Genomic DNA, 14,188 nt, shown 5'->3' on the forward strand with positions numbered 1-14,188 from the left:
CAATAAAGTGCTCTGTCAAGCAGTGGCGCAGAAGGTAGTTCTGTCGCCTCACAGCAAGAAGGTTGCTGGTTCGAATCTCGGCTCAGTTGTTGTTTCTGTGTGGAGTTTGCATGTTCTCCCTGCGTTCGCGTGGGTTTCCTGCGGGTGCTCTGGTTTCTCCCACAGTCCAAAGACATGCGGTACAGGTGAATTGGGTAGGCTAAATTGTCCGTAGTGTGTGTGTGTGTGTGTGGATGTTTCCCAGAGATGGATTGCAGCTGGAATCCGCTGCTTAAAAACGTGCTGGATAAGTTGGCGGTTTATTCTGCTGTGGCGACCCCGATTAATAAAGGGACTAAGCCGACAAGAAAATGAATGAATGAATGAATGAATGAAGTGCTCTGTCAACATCAACATTAACAGTTTAAACACAGAAGTTCATGGGTAGTGAAGGATGAGTTAATGGTGATGTGCCCCTCTAGTAAAGTCATGACATAATTATATCAGCTCATGAGTTCATGTTGCTTACATTTAGCTTCAACTTAAATGTTAATTAATACATTAATTAACAACATGTACTAACAAGTAATTAAGATAGCTATTATTCACACATGAACTCTTGTGAATCATACTGTTAGTTCATGATTACATCACAAACATCCCCCATCGTTAATTCATAATATGTTTAGTTTATATATTAATACATCATTATTCATGTACTGCTATTGTAATGTGTTACAGTTATGACTATTTTAGTGAAGCAACCAACAATCATATACAGATTGTGAAAGCATTTTTACAGATGTCTCTCTCATAATGTACAGTTGAAGTCGAGACAATGTAGTTGGCGATTCTTAAAGTCATGCAGTGAACCCCATTTGTTGAAGATCCATCCTACAGTGTAAACACAGCACTTAGGGAACACTACCACAGATAATCCTGCAGTGTGAAATTAATATTAAATAGCACTTGGGGAAAAAAATACACACACACACACACACACACACACACACACACACACACACACACACACACACACACACACACACACACACACACACACACACACACACACACACACACACACACACACACACACACATATATATATATATATATATATATATATATATATATACAGTTGAAGTCAGAATTATTAGCCCCCTTGAATTATTAGACCGCTTGTTTATTTTTTCCCCAATTTCTGTTTAACGGAGAGAAGATTTGTTCAACACATTTCTAAACATAATAATTTTAATAACTCATTTCTAATAACTGATTTATTTTAACTTTGTCATGATGACAGTAAATAATATTTGACTAGATATTTTTCAAGACACTTCTATACAGCTTAAAGTGACATTTAAAGGCTTAACTAGGTTAATTAGGTCAACTAGGCAGGTTAGGATAATTAGGCAAGTTATTGTATAACCATGGTTTGTTCTGTAGATTATCAAGAAAAAATATAGCTTAAAGGGGCTAATCATTTTTTTCTCCCAAAAATGGTGTTTAAAAAATTAATAGCGGCTTTTATTCTAGTCAAAATAAAACAAATAAGACTTTTTCCAGAAGAAAAAATATTATCAGACACACAGTGAAAATGTCCTTGCTGTTACACATAATTTAGAAAATATAAAAAAAAAGAAAAAAAATTGAAGGGGGCTAATAATTCTGACTTCAACTGTATATATATATATATATATATATATATATATATATATATATATATATATATATATATATATATATATATATATATATATATATACACAGTTATATATATGTGTGTGTATCTATATAAATATATATATATATATATATATATATATATATATATAGATACACACATACACACAAACGCACACATACAGTCGAAGTCAGAATTATTAGTCCCTCTTTGAATTTTTGTTTTCTTTTTTAAATATTTCCCAAAGGAGGATTAACAGAGCAAGGAAATTTTCACAGTATGTCTGATAATATTTTTTCTTCTGGAAAAAGTCGTCTTTGTTTTATTTTGGCTAGAATAAAAGCGTTTTTAATTTTTTAATAAACATTTTAAGGTCAGTATTATTAGCCCCATTAAACTAATTTTTGTTACAAACCATCGTCATACAATAACTTGCCTAATTACCCTAACCTAGTTAACCTATTTAACCCAATTAAGCCTTTAAAAGCCAATTTAAGCTGTATAGAAGTGTCTTGCAAAATATCTAGTCAAATATTATTTACTGTCATCATGGCAAAGATAAGTCAGTTATTAGAGATGAGTTATTAAAACTATTATGTTTAGAAACGTGTTGAAAAAAATCTCTCTGTTAAACAGAAATTGGGTAAAAATAAACAGGGGGCTAATAATTTAGGGGGGCTAATAATTCTGACTTCAAGTATCTCCACGTAATATTTATCGTAAAATGAAATATCCGATGCTGATATGACGACAAGCAAACTTTACTGAAGATAAATAAGCTCGAGCTTATTTTGGATTAAACAAGACTCAAACTAGTGAGTGTTGTGTTTGTCGCTCGGGTCCACAGGTCAAGAACCGTGTGAAGTTTACACAAACACGCTTTTTGGGTAACCACCCTTCTCATGTCTATTTCCACTCACTAGACGTCTAAGGGCTATTTTAACCAGAAAACGCGTCAGCAGCTGATTCACTCTTGTTTGAGATGATGTGCCATCGCTGGCCAATAGCCACGTCCACATCCACGAGCCCGGAGCGCAGCGGCACCAAAGTTTGTGCGTAAAAAGGCGGCGCGGCGGAGCGGAGCGCGAGGAGCCATGACTCACCCACTGTCACCTCCTCTGAGAGTAAAACACTGCTGTCCTGAGGTCCCTTCCGCTCAGATGTGTGTGAGAAACACACAACTGCACTTGACTCGCTGAATCTGTTTCCACAGCGATGACTGGAGAGTCTGAAGCGATGAAGCGGAGACGCGCGGCGCGTCCATCTACCCAAACACCTTTGGATCGAGTTTTCGCGTTCATCGACACGCCGCTGAGGTGAGTGTGCATTCAGTCGTGCAGCTGCTAGACTGTACTGAGCATGCGATCGTTATGCATCGCACACACCGTGGAAATGTGCATTTTCCGCTCGCAAACTTCGAGGGGCAGATGCGTGCGCCGAACGGAGTCTACAGGTTGCTTCGGATAACTTCACAGATATATTACGCGGCGTTCAGTTTGCGATCTTCGATATATGAGAGGTTGATTGATTGTGTTTAGTAGTGGTGTTGTTGGTGCATACTGATGTAATGCATTGATCAGCTGTGTGTGTTCCGGTGATTTCTGCATCGTCTCCCAGCTGTCAGAATGATTTATGCATGATGGGCAACATGAAAAGGTTAGTCCTGTTGTCTTGTATTGACCGAAGCAAAAAATAGTTTGATTATAAAGCAGAATTTCTCTTACCACGCAAGTCTGCTCAAAAACAAACTGTTGAATGAGAAATGGGAACTGGTGGTGTGCATTTTTTAATTATGAAAAAAAAGATAAGCATACGTGTGCTTTTTAATGTATGCCTATTCTGAATTACACCTCATAGTTAATGCTTAAATAATGGGGGAAACAAGAGATACATTTATGATGGAAAAAGACCGCGTGTTTGAGGAAATTTCAAGATTTAGGTTAAGATAACTTTATATAGCTGAAGTCAGAATTATTAGCCCGCTTGTGAGTTTTGTTTTCTTATCTAAATATTTTTCAAATGATGTTTAACAGAGCAAGGAAATGTTCACAGGATGTCTGATAATATTTTGTCTTCTGGAAAAAGTCATATTTGTTTTATTTCGGCTAGAATAAAAGCAGTTTTTAATTTTTAAACACCATTTTAAGGACAATATTATTCGCTTCTTTAAGCTATTTTTTTTCGATAGTCTACAGAACAAATCATCATTATACAATAACTTGCCTAATTACCCCAACCTAACCTAATTAACCTAGTTAAGCCTTTAAATGTCACTTTAAGCTGTATAGAAGTGTCTTGAAAAATATTATTTACTGTCATCTAGACAAAGATTAAATAAATCAGCTATTAGAGATGAGTTATTAAAACTATTGTTTAGAAATTTGTTGAAAAAAAAATCTGCTCTCTGTTAAACAGAAATTGAGGAAAAAAAATAAACAGGGGGGCGAATAATTCTGACTTCAACTGTGTATATACACACAGTTAGACACAAACACACACATAAAAACCGGAAAAAGCCAGCATTAAGTGGTGTGAAGCTAAAAGCCAGAATAAAAGTAAAAAAATGTAATATTTTCATCCAAATAGTGACATAATTTGAGTAAAATAGCCTCTCAATAAATCTATTAATATTCAATAGTTAATAGTGGTTGTTTTACATGGTTATTTGCTATTGGTGGATCTTCTGTGATTGGCAGCTTGACTCCGCCCTCTTACCAGTAAACACCAATCATAATTGATATATATTATTAAATGGGAGGAGAAGCTAATTTGATTACAAACTACAAAGACATTCCTAAAATAATGCTTTTGCACAGATAAACCAATTATGATCAATGCTACAATTCGCCATACACACAGAGCTGTCAATTTAGATTTCATGCTGATTTCAAATGCCGGTTTCTTTTTCAAATTAGCTCCAGATGCAGTTGTCAAATTTCCACTATGAGCACCTTCATGTTCAATTATGCCTCAGTGTCTGGCTCATGACGGAGTAATGCGTGTCCTGCGTCTCTCAGCATGCCTTCTCTCATGTTCCTGAAGAGGAATGTTCTAGAAAGCCGAGAACCGGAGCTTTCCGTCAGGGGAGAAATGGCCGTCCTGCCCTCTTCACCCTCACGCTTTGATGCTACATAAACACTGCGCCGGCGACCGAACACATTTCTGTCTTTTTGAAGCCTGTACATTAGGACGCTTCGACTTGCATTACCTTTCAGCTGATATTCCTAAATATTTACCTCTCTTTATGCAAAAGCAGGCGAGCGTATCCATTAATTTCACCGTCAGCTTTGCCGATTACGGAGGCTCTGTGCTGTGGCTCTGGTTATTGCGCGGCCCTGCAGGGCTGTGATAAGTACTAGGCAAAGAAGTCCAATAATTGTGATTTAATCTCAGTGAGTCTGAGGGTCGCCTACAGGTTGTGGAGGGAGCGCCGCACTGAAGCCCAGCGGATCGACTGTTTCTGTGATGAGTGGGACTGTCGGACCGCCCGCAGGCCGCTCTGATTTCATCTGCTAATGAATAATAGAGATTCTTCTGAAGTCCTTTAAGGATCAGTCTTAAACTGTAAAATCACTGTCATTTGGATTATTATGGGATGTTTTGCTGAAGGTGCTGGATTTGGTTGGTTTAGGCCTGGATTAATAAACATGACCCTTAAGGCCCGTGCACACCGAGACGTTTTTTGCTCGCGTTTTCCATCGCCGTTTAACGCCTCGTGACTAAATAAAGGGCGTCAATGTGATTGTGCACACCAACGCGCAAAACGGCAGGCGCAAAAGCGTCATTTAAAAAAAAAAAACGCCACACGCTCGTTTTTGTTTTGACGTGCCGGTCAAAACCTTCTCCACCAATCAGATCTGCACTCTTACTCACGTGCACGAAGCTGCTGAAGTTACAGTAAACAACACTTGGAGGCGCTCAAGCGCAAAACTGTTAATGCGAGCGCACATTGAAGAAGACGCCCAGAGACGATATGAACTTTTAGCTGCTTATTGCTCTACTGAACACTAATCATTTCTTCATCGCCACAGCTGGAGCTGCTGCTTGAACCATCCATGCTTGTTCGAGTCACCAGTAACTTTAACAACAAGCGCGTGAACTTCCTCTCCTAATCCTTTTCTGTTTTATTAGCGGGTGTCAGAAGCTTAAAACTGAGTAGCGCCATCTAACGTCAAAGAGTGATTTTGCATCCTCTTCTGCTTGATGCCAGTGAAAATCGCTTGGGTTTGAATACGGAAAAACATCTCGTAAAATGCTGACGATAAACGCAAACGAAAAGCGTCCCGGTGTGTAGGAGCCTTTAAACTGCCTGTAGGAGGCAACAAAAAAACCAGTTGAAGCCACAACTCATTTGAATTGAGAAAATATTTGTTTATGGCCACTTTTTGTGTGTCATATCACACATTAAAGTGAATTTTATATTTAATCATAGTGTACACAAATGTCTCTGGACTTGCTCACAAATACCAACATTTGAACAATTTATAAAAAATGTATTACTTTCTGGCTATTGGACATTAATCATGGACAAATACAGGGCTTAATTTGTGCCGGAACATGCCGGATCCAGCACTTCTGAAATCAGATCCGGCACCTCATTTTACTGATCCCACTCCTCACCTGCCCTCCTCCCCCGTTCACTTTGTTCCATGACTCCCTAACCTTCTTCACTTTCGTCCGCGACAACAAACCCCTGCCCCGGCTCTTAACTTACACGACACTCCTCCGCTATCCAACGCCCCGTTATCCCCTGTGCATGCCCTCATAAAAAAACAATGTTCACATAAGCACTATCACACTCGTAGCAGGGCAATGTGGCTGGATATTGGCACTGGTGGGAGGTGTAAGTTGGCTTAGCATTCTACCAGAAGATATACAGCCACATCGCACTGATGCGAGTGTGACATTGTGTTTATACAACAGACGGCATAATCAAGTATGTGTATATATATATATATATATTTTTTTTTTATTATTATTATTTTTTTATCAATCACGGAAAGCCTAAAAGCCCTTTTGTATGAGGAACTACTTTTTTCTGCATCTGCAGCTGACATCAGAATAGCAGAAACTGTTGCTACTTCACCAACGTCACTTTACAGCTATTGTATTGAATGATTCTCTAGCGTAATGTCTAAAGCGATGACAAAACTGGTGACTTTGCTCACATATAAAGATGAAATGCCATCAGTCTACAGAGATTTCCCAGTATTTCTCTGTTCCAATTGGGAGATCACAATATTACTATGGTATAAATACAGCACTACGACATTGAAAAGAAAGAGATAGACTCAAAGTCATTTACCCGTTTAATAACGATTTAATCAGCTGTAGTTTAAAATTACACAGTTTTTCTCTTAAGGCTTATTATACAGTCTCTATTGCCACCTTGTGGATGAACATTGTCAACCATCTTTGCTTAAAGACAGGCTAATGGCTGTCTCTCACTAATTATAAATATTTTAAAATAGGCACTATCCTTATAAATAAACTGCATAGTTGCAATCTAAACAACAACATTCTCGACTAAAAAAGCCTCAAAAGTATATTATGTTGCCCAACAGCAGCAATATTTGTCAAACTGTAGAGTGCCCTCTGCTTGTTGCTGTATGTCGTCTGTAACGGGGAGACTGACACGGAGGGATCCATTTGCAGAATTTATTAAGTCACACTCTAACATCAACAACACGGACGGCTAAGCGAACATACAACATACACATCAATGAGAGGAGGTTGCAGATGACAGACACAGAGTGATTACCAGGCATGGGTCAGAGGCAGGCAGCGTGATTCAGAGTCCGTGTAACAGGCTTTAGTCAGGGGCAGGCGGCGAGAATCAGAGTCCGAGTAAACAGGCTTTGGTCGTGGGCAGGCAGAAGACAGAGCAGAGTCGGGAAACGGGCTGAAGTGGTAAACGGGAGATCAGGCAGGATAGAACGCTCAGAAATGCTGGCCGGGGCTAAACAAGACTTCGCACTGGGGAGTGAGTGTGAGCTGCTTATATGTGGTACGTGGGTCATTAGTGGAATGGAGAACAGGTGTGCTGGAATCAGAGTGAAGGGATGACGTAATGTTAGAAGTCCGGAGATGGTGGCCTCTGCTGGCCAGCGAGAGGAATGACTGGGACCGAGTCGGTGACATTGACGGTAGTGATGTGCGGATCGATACTAAAATATCAATATCTCCAATACCAGTTTGCATCTTCTAGAATGGATTATCTCATCAAAATATTGATATTTCAATAATTTGGAGCAAATATGTAGTTTATTGGAAATAGAAATACAGCGGAAAGTAAACACAAGTACCCTAGTTTCTCTGATTAATGCCAACTTAGTTCGACCTACTTGTTCTTCCGCCTGCCATGTCATGTTCGGAATATGGCACTGTCCAACTGCAGACCACGCTAGCTAGCCACTCAGTACACTGACCTGGCACATGTTCTTCAGTCATGGTGTCATTGGATATGGGTGACCGCAGGCGAAGTTGTGTGGAGCTACTGCAGTGTCCATAAACTCAAACGATGCGGTTTGTGACCATGTAACATAACAGTGAGGTACTGTGGTAATACCACAAACCTAATCAAGCATCTATATATAAATCACAAGAGAGAATATGACTTCGTCATGACTAGGCGGTCAGAAGAGGAGGAAAGGAGAGGCACGGATGCTTAGGTGCAGCAGGCAGGCACTATCCAGGTACAGAGGGAGAAAAGGTGGCGATGTGGCTGTATTTTGGGGGCTTGGGTTTTTGTGACAATAAGAAGAAAAAGGTTTTACATCTTTAAGGGACCTATATTGAGATGTCACTAAATTAAAAAAAAGGGTTTTTTTTGTATGATGATTCTTCCTCAATAAACAAGAATAACCCGTAATATGGCTCGTATTCAGTATGAAGTGACACTTTTAAGCCCACTACTTGTTACTTGAATTTCCCAAACAGTAATTTTTGGGCAGTATCGTTATCAGATTGGTGTTGCTGATAGTTGCCTTTATTTTACTTGGTATCAGATCGGATAGGAAACCAGTGGTATCGCACATCACTAGTGGGCGGCGTGATACATAAGGGTGAAGGGTTAAGAGGCAGTCAAGTGCTGTTACTGGCAAAATATTGCCCGGCTATCAACCAATCAGATTCCAGAACCAGACAGAACTGTTGTATAAAATCCTATAACACATGGTGTGGTGTGCAACCTTTTAAAAGGCTGTGTTCGAATCCCCAGAAGCATTAGTTACACTGCATAACTACAATCACTGTTCTAATAACACTCCACTGTGAGCACTTCTAAAACACACACTCAGTGATGCTATCAACATTTAAAATAATGTGGCGATTTCACTGACAACAGTAGAAAAAAACAAACAAAAAAACTCTGTAACACAAAAACACTTCGGTGGACATTCGCCATTTGATTTGTTGAATCATTCATTCATACGATTAATTTAAGAAAAAACAAGTGTCTGACTTGTAATTGGATCACTGGTCAGAAATATTTTACTTTGTGTCTGGAACTATTTTTAATAGTGAAGCATCAAATGACACTCTAGTTGTATGATGTTAGTTTAACCTTTTATATAATATATAAATATCAATATAACATATATTATGTTAAAGTCCCTTCAAAGCTAGTCATTTTACGCGGTGGCCATCTTTGAAATGCCTCTTGGGCAGTATGCTCCGGCATTTTGCTTAAAAGGGGAAACATCAAATTCTCCAAAATTACTTGCCAAGCTTACTAATGAATTTCATATTAGTAATCACCAATAAAATAAACAACAACCATCCCTTTAGTTTCATTTCTAAACATCCGAATCACCCAAAATCTGCAAAATCTCGTGTCTGGTTTGAGCCCGTCAGTCTATAGCAATCGATGATTGGTTCCTGTACTGGAAGGCGGGCTTTATTCGCATGTAGCAAACGATGATTGGCTCCTGTACTAGAATGTAGAATGTCTGCAGAAGGCAATGATTTATTTTAATTATTAAGTCGGACATGTTTAATTCTCGAATAAAAAAAAAGAGAAGAAATTAAAAGAAATTAAATCTTTAATTGCAAAAGGACTAAATTTTTTGTTGTTGTTTAAAATGTACTGTAATATTTTATCTCATTTTAAAACTCAATTAAACATGCATTCATTTAATCTGACTGTATAAAAGCTTAATTTTTTTTTACAAAGTGTTCATACATATATACAAATATTTAAGTCTACACACATACACACACACTAAAACTAATGCATACAATATCTATATATTTTTAAAAGGTAGAAATCCAGGCTATCAGGTTATGTAATTACCCTAAAACAATAAATATATGTTTACATGGACAACAATTCTCCAATTTTAATACAATTAAGACAACACTCCGATTAAGAGTTTTCCATGTACCATTGCTTCTTATGCTGTGTTCACACCAGACATGGAACGCAAGGATAAATCGCGCTATTTGTGCGTAAATAGTCGCGTGAACATTTGAGTTTACTCGCGTCATTCGCGCCGCGCCATTCGCCCGTATTGCGCCGCAGGATGTCTATTCGCGCATTTGCATTGACTTGACATGTAAATCGCTCGTGCTTGACGCGCGTTCCGCATCTAGTGTGAACGCAGCATTAATCTTCACACACCTGAAACTTGCCTACAGCACTTATTCATTGTTGCTTTTATAATTGTGTAAATTGCGTCCTTGTCCTCATTTGTAAGTCGCTTTGGATAAAAGAATCTGCTAAATGACTAAATGTAAATGTAAACAAAGGTTTTTGATTACCTTAATCAGACTAAAGTTATAACCTGAACAGAAATGGAATTAAGACATAGAGTATTTCTTTTTAGAGGCATTATTGAAGTGCAATACACACATGTAAACGCCGCAATCAAACTATGACCGTCATGTAGGACATTCGCCACATTTTGTGACAGGATATTTCATACACACATGGCTGTTTGACACTATTCTCTGCACCTACCGAGTCATTGAAGGACCACAGACACACAGTGTTTTCCATACGGCGTAAGCTATCAAAGTCCATTAAAACAACACTCCTCCAGCAGTCCATACTCGCTTCCAATATCTCGTTTGTCACGGGGGCATGCATGAAATGTCCTTGAATGAAAGTGAAAGTGTCAAGTTGCAGTTAAAGTCGACAAGTAAAAAATTAAACACCTGAAATTACATTAAATGTCAATATCATGGTCTAACATCTAAAATGGGATCATGAAAGGAACATCCAAAAAGCAGCTCATATAAACACCTTAATCATATTATCGTCTTATTCAGAATAAGGAAATTAATTTGATTCCTGATGTCCATGTAAACAGTCAGTGTGGTAATTATATAAGATTATATTCTACTCAATGTTACATTTATATTAAGCTAAAATTAGAATTTGAGCACAAATAAAAAGCATGAGTCCCAGCAGGTATATCTCCCACACAAAACTAGACAATGGCTTTCTTCTTCTCCTTCTTGAGGTAATGAGTGGTTTTATCAAATGGTGTGATGCACAGCCGTATGTGTGGCAGTCTGGCGAAGCTCAGGGTCTCTCACTGATGTTACCGAGGATCATCTGGCTGTCAGCTTTATTCACGCTTTGCTGGAAGACAACAAATGCTTCCACAGCGTCTCTCGCTGGGGGCCAAATACAGAAGTCCTGTCGATCACATTTAGGCATGTACCGGAATAAGATACTGACGCTATTATAACCTTGGAAAAAAATATCATGGTTTCACTGTATTTTGCTTACTGCTCTAATATACACTCACTGGCCACTTTATTAGGTACAACTGCTCATTAATGGAAGTTTTTAAATCAGCCAATCACATAGCAGCAATTTAATGTATGTAGACACAATCAAGACGATCTGCTGCAGTTCAAATCGAGCATCAGAATGGGGAAGAAAGGTGATTTAAGTGACTCTGAACATGGTTGTTGGTGCCAGACCGGCTGGTCTGAGTATTTCAGAAACTGCTGAGATCTGCTGAGACCTATTGGGATTTTCACGCACAACCATCTCTAGGGTTTACAGAGAATGCTCCGACAAAGAGGAAATATCCAGTGAGCGGCAGTTCCGTGAGAGCAAATGTTTTGTTGATGCCAGAGGTCAGAGGAGAATGGCCAGACTGGTTCCAGCTGATAGAAAGACATCAGTGACTAAAATAAGCACTCGATACAACTGAGGTCTGCAGAAGAGCATCTCTGATTGCACAACACGTCCAACCTTGAGGCAGATGGGCTACAGCAGCACAAAACCACACTGGGTGCCATTCCTGTCAACTAAGAACAGGAAACTGAGGCTACAATTCACACAGGCTCAACAAAACTGGACAATAGAAGTTTGGAAAAATGTTGCCCGGTCTGATGAGTCTTGTTTTCTGCTGCAACATTCGAATGGTAGGGTCGATATTTGGCGTTAACATCATGAAAGCATGGATCCATCCTGTCTTGTATCAAAGGTTCAGGCTGGTGGGGGTGGTGGTGAAATGGCAAGGCAAGCTTTATTTACAAAGCAAAATTTTACAAAAAAAGTGCTTTACAATAAAATAAAATAAATAAATATTGTATCAAGAATATAAGAAAAGGAAATATTTATGTATACAGTATATGTAATAGTAAAATACAGATGAGAAATAACATGCATGTCTCATTCAAAGGCAAGGGAGTAAAAATAAGTCTTTAAGTTAGATTATAAAGCATTCAATGATGGAGAAATCCTGATGTTCAAAGGGAGACTGTTTCAGAGCTTTGGAGCCACAACACAGAAAGCGCGATCACCTTTTGATTTGCAGCAAGACTCGAAGGATCGACAAAAGAAACTGATCATGGGACCTTAACGGTCTACAAGCTGTATATGGCCTAATAAGTTCACTGACATAATCCGGGGCAGAATTGTGCAATGCTTTAAATGTGAAGGGAAGGATTTTAAATCAAACTCTGAATTTTATCGGAAGCCAGTGCAATGAGGAGAGGACAGGGGAGACATGATCTCTTTTCTTAGTGTTGACTGGGGTAGACCAATGTACAAGGAGTTGCAGTAGTCTAACTGAGAGCAAATGGTGTTGGGGTATTTTCTTGGCACACTTTGTGTCCATTAGTACTAGATGAGCATTGTATTAACACCACAGCCTACCTGAGTATTGTTGCTGACCATGTCCATCCCTTTATGACCACAGTGTACCCATCTTCTGATGGCTACTTCCAGCAGGATAATACACCATGTCATAAAGCGAGAATCATCTCAGACTGGTTTCTTGAACATGACAATGAGTTCACTGTACTCCAATGGCCTCCACAGTCACCAGATTTCAATCTAATAGAGGAGCTTTGGAATGTGGTGGAACGGGAGATTCACATCATGGATGTGCAGCCAACAAATCTGCTGCAATTACGTGATGCTATCATGTCAATATGGAGCAAAATCTCTGAGGAATATTTCCAGTACCTTGTTGAATCTCTGCCATGAAGGATTAAGGCAGTTTAGAAGGCAAAAGGGGTCCAACCTGGTACAAGTAAGGTGTACCAAATAAAGTGGCCGGTGAGTATATGTGGTATTTTACCGGGTGTTTTTGCAGAAATTAACTGTAAAATTGCAGCAAAGTCTAACAGTGCTTGTTGAGTAGTGATGGCTTCTTAATATGTCTAAGTGAAGACGCCGAGCTCTGGAGAGAGCGGACGGCATGCAGCGAAGCTCAAAGTCATCCGGATGAGGCTCTGAACATCTGCTGTGTTTGCATGAAAAGCTCATTGGTGCATCACTGAGGCTCAAAGGTCAGACGCGGCTGTTGTTGTGATGGCGAGATCAGAGACACTGAACGCACACTGAACTTACACCGTTATTATTATCATTATTATTATCAGGGAGTCTGCATAGGCCTGGAAGAGATTCAGTTTCTCTCGCCTTTGCATCTGTTGCATTTAGACCGTAGGAAATGAATGTTGACATGCACAAAACAAAGCGGAAGGAAGATAATGCGACAAGGCATTGCTGTTGAAAATGTGTGTTTTTTTTTTGGAGGCAACATGAAATCAAGGTTTGACTATATATCCTGCAGGATTTATCAGCACATGTTAGGCTGATAGGCGGTTGGAAAGTTATATAATGGAAAGGTTTGGAAAGAGGCCTATTTTGATGTTCAATTGATTGATTTAATATGTACTGTGTATCCGGAAAGTATTCATAGCTAGCATGTTACAACCGTATTTCAAAAGGAATTTAATTAATTTATTTCCTCTAAATTATACACACAATACCCCATAATGACAATGTGAAAAATTTTTTTTTTTCAAATTGTTGCAAATTTATTAAAAATAAAAAAAACCTGATAAAAAAAAAAAAAAAATCACAATCATCAGTATTCACAGCCTTTGCTCAATACTTTGTTGATGCATCTTTGGCAGCAATTACAGCCTCAAGTCTTTTTGAGTATGATGCCACAAGCTTGGCACACCTGTCTTTGGGAATTTTTGCCCATTCCTCTTTGCAGTACCTCTCAAGGTCTATCAGGTTTGATAGGAAGTGACGGTGTACAGCCA

At 38.9% G+C, this 14,188-nt stretch overlaps 1 protein-coding gene across 2 annotated transcripts in view; it reads left to right on the forward strand.

Moving 5' to 3' along the window:
* Positions 1-2,649: 2,649 nt before the first annotated feature.
* The window catches only part of adra1aa (adrenoceptor alpha 1Aa), a 57,609-nt gene continuing 46,070 nt past the window's right edge, over positions 2,650-14,188 (forward strand). The window contains exon 1 of one of the 2 annotated variants that reach the window (NM_001324454.1): positions 2,650-2,982. The gene's annotated coding sequence lies outside the window, so the exon portion shown is untranslated. The remainder of the gene's footprint in view (positions 2,983-14,188) is intronic. The other variant, XM_073909915.1, reaches the window with a different exon arrangement.

This window comes from Danio rerio, chromosome 8 (assembly GCF_049306965.1).
Source record: "Danio rerio strain Tuebingen ecotype United States chromosome 8, GRCz12tu, whole genome shotgun sequence".
Classification (NCBI taxonomy): Eukaryota; Metazoa; Chordata; class Actinopteri; order Cypriniformes; family Danionidae; genus Danio; species Danio rerio.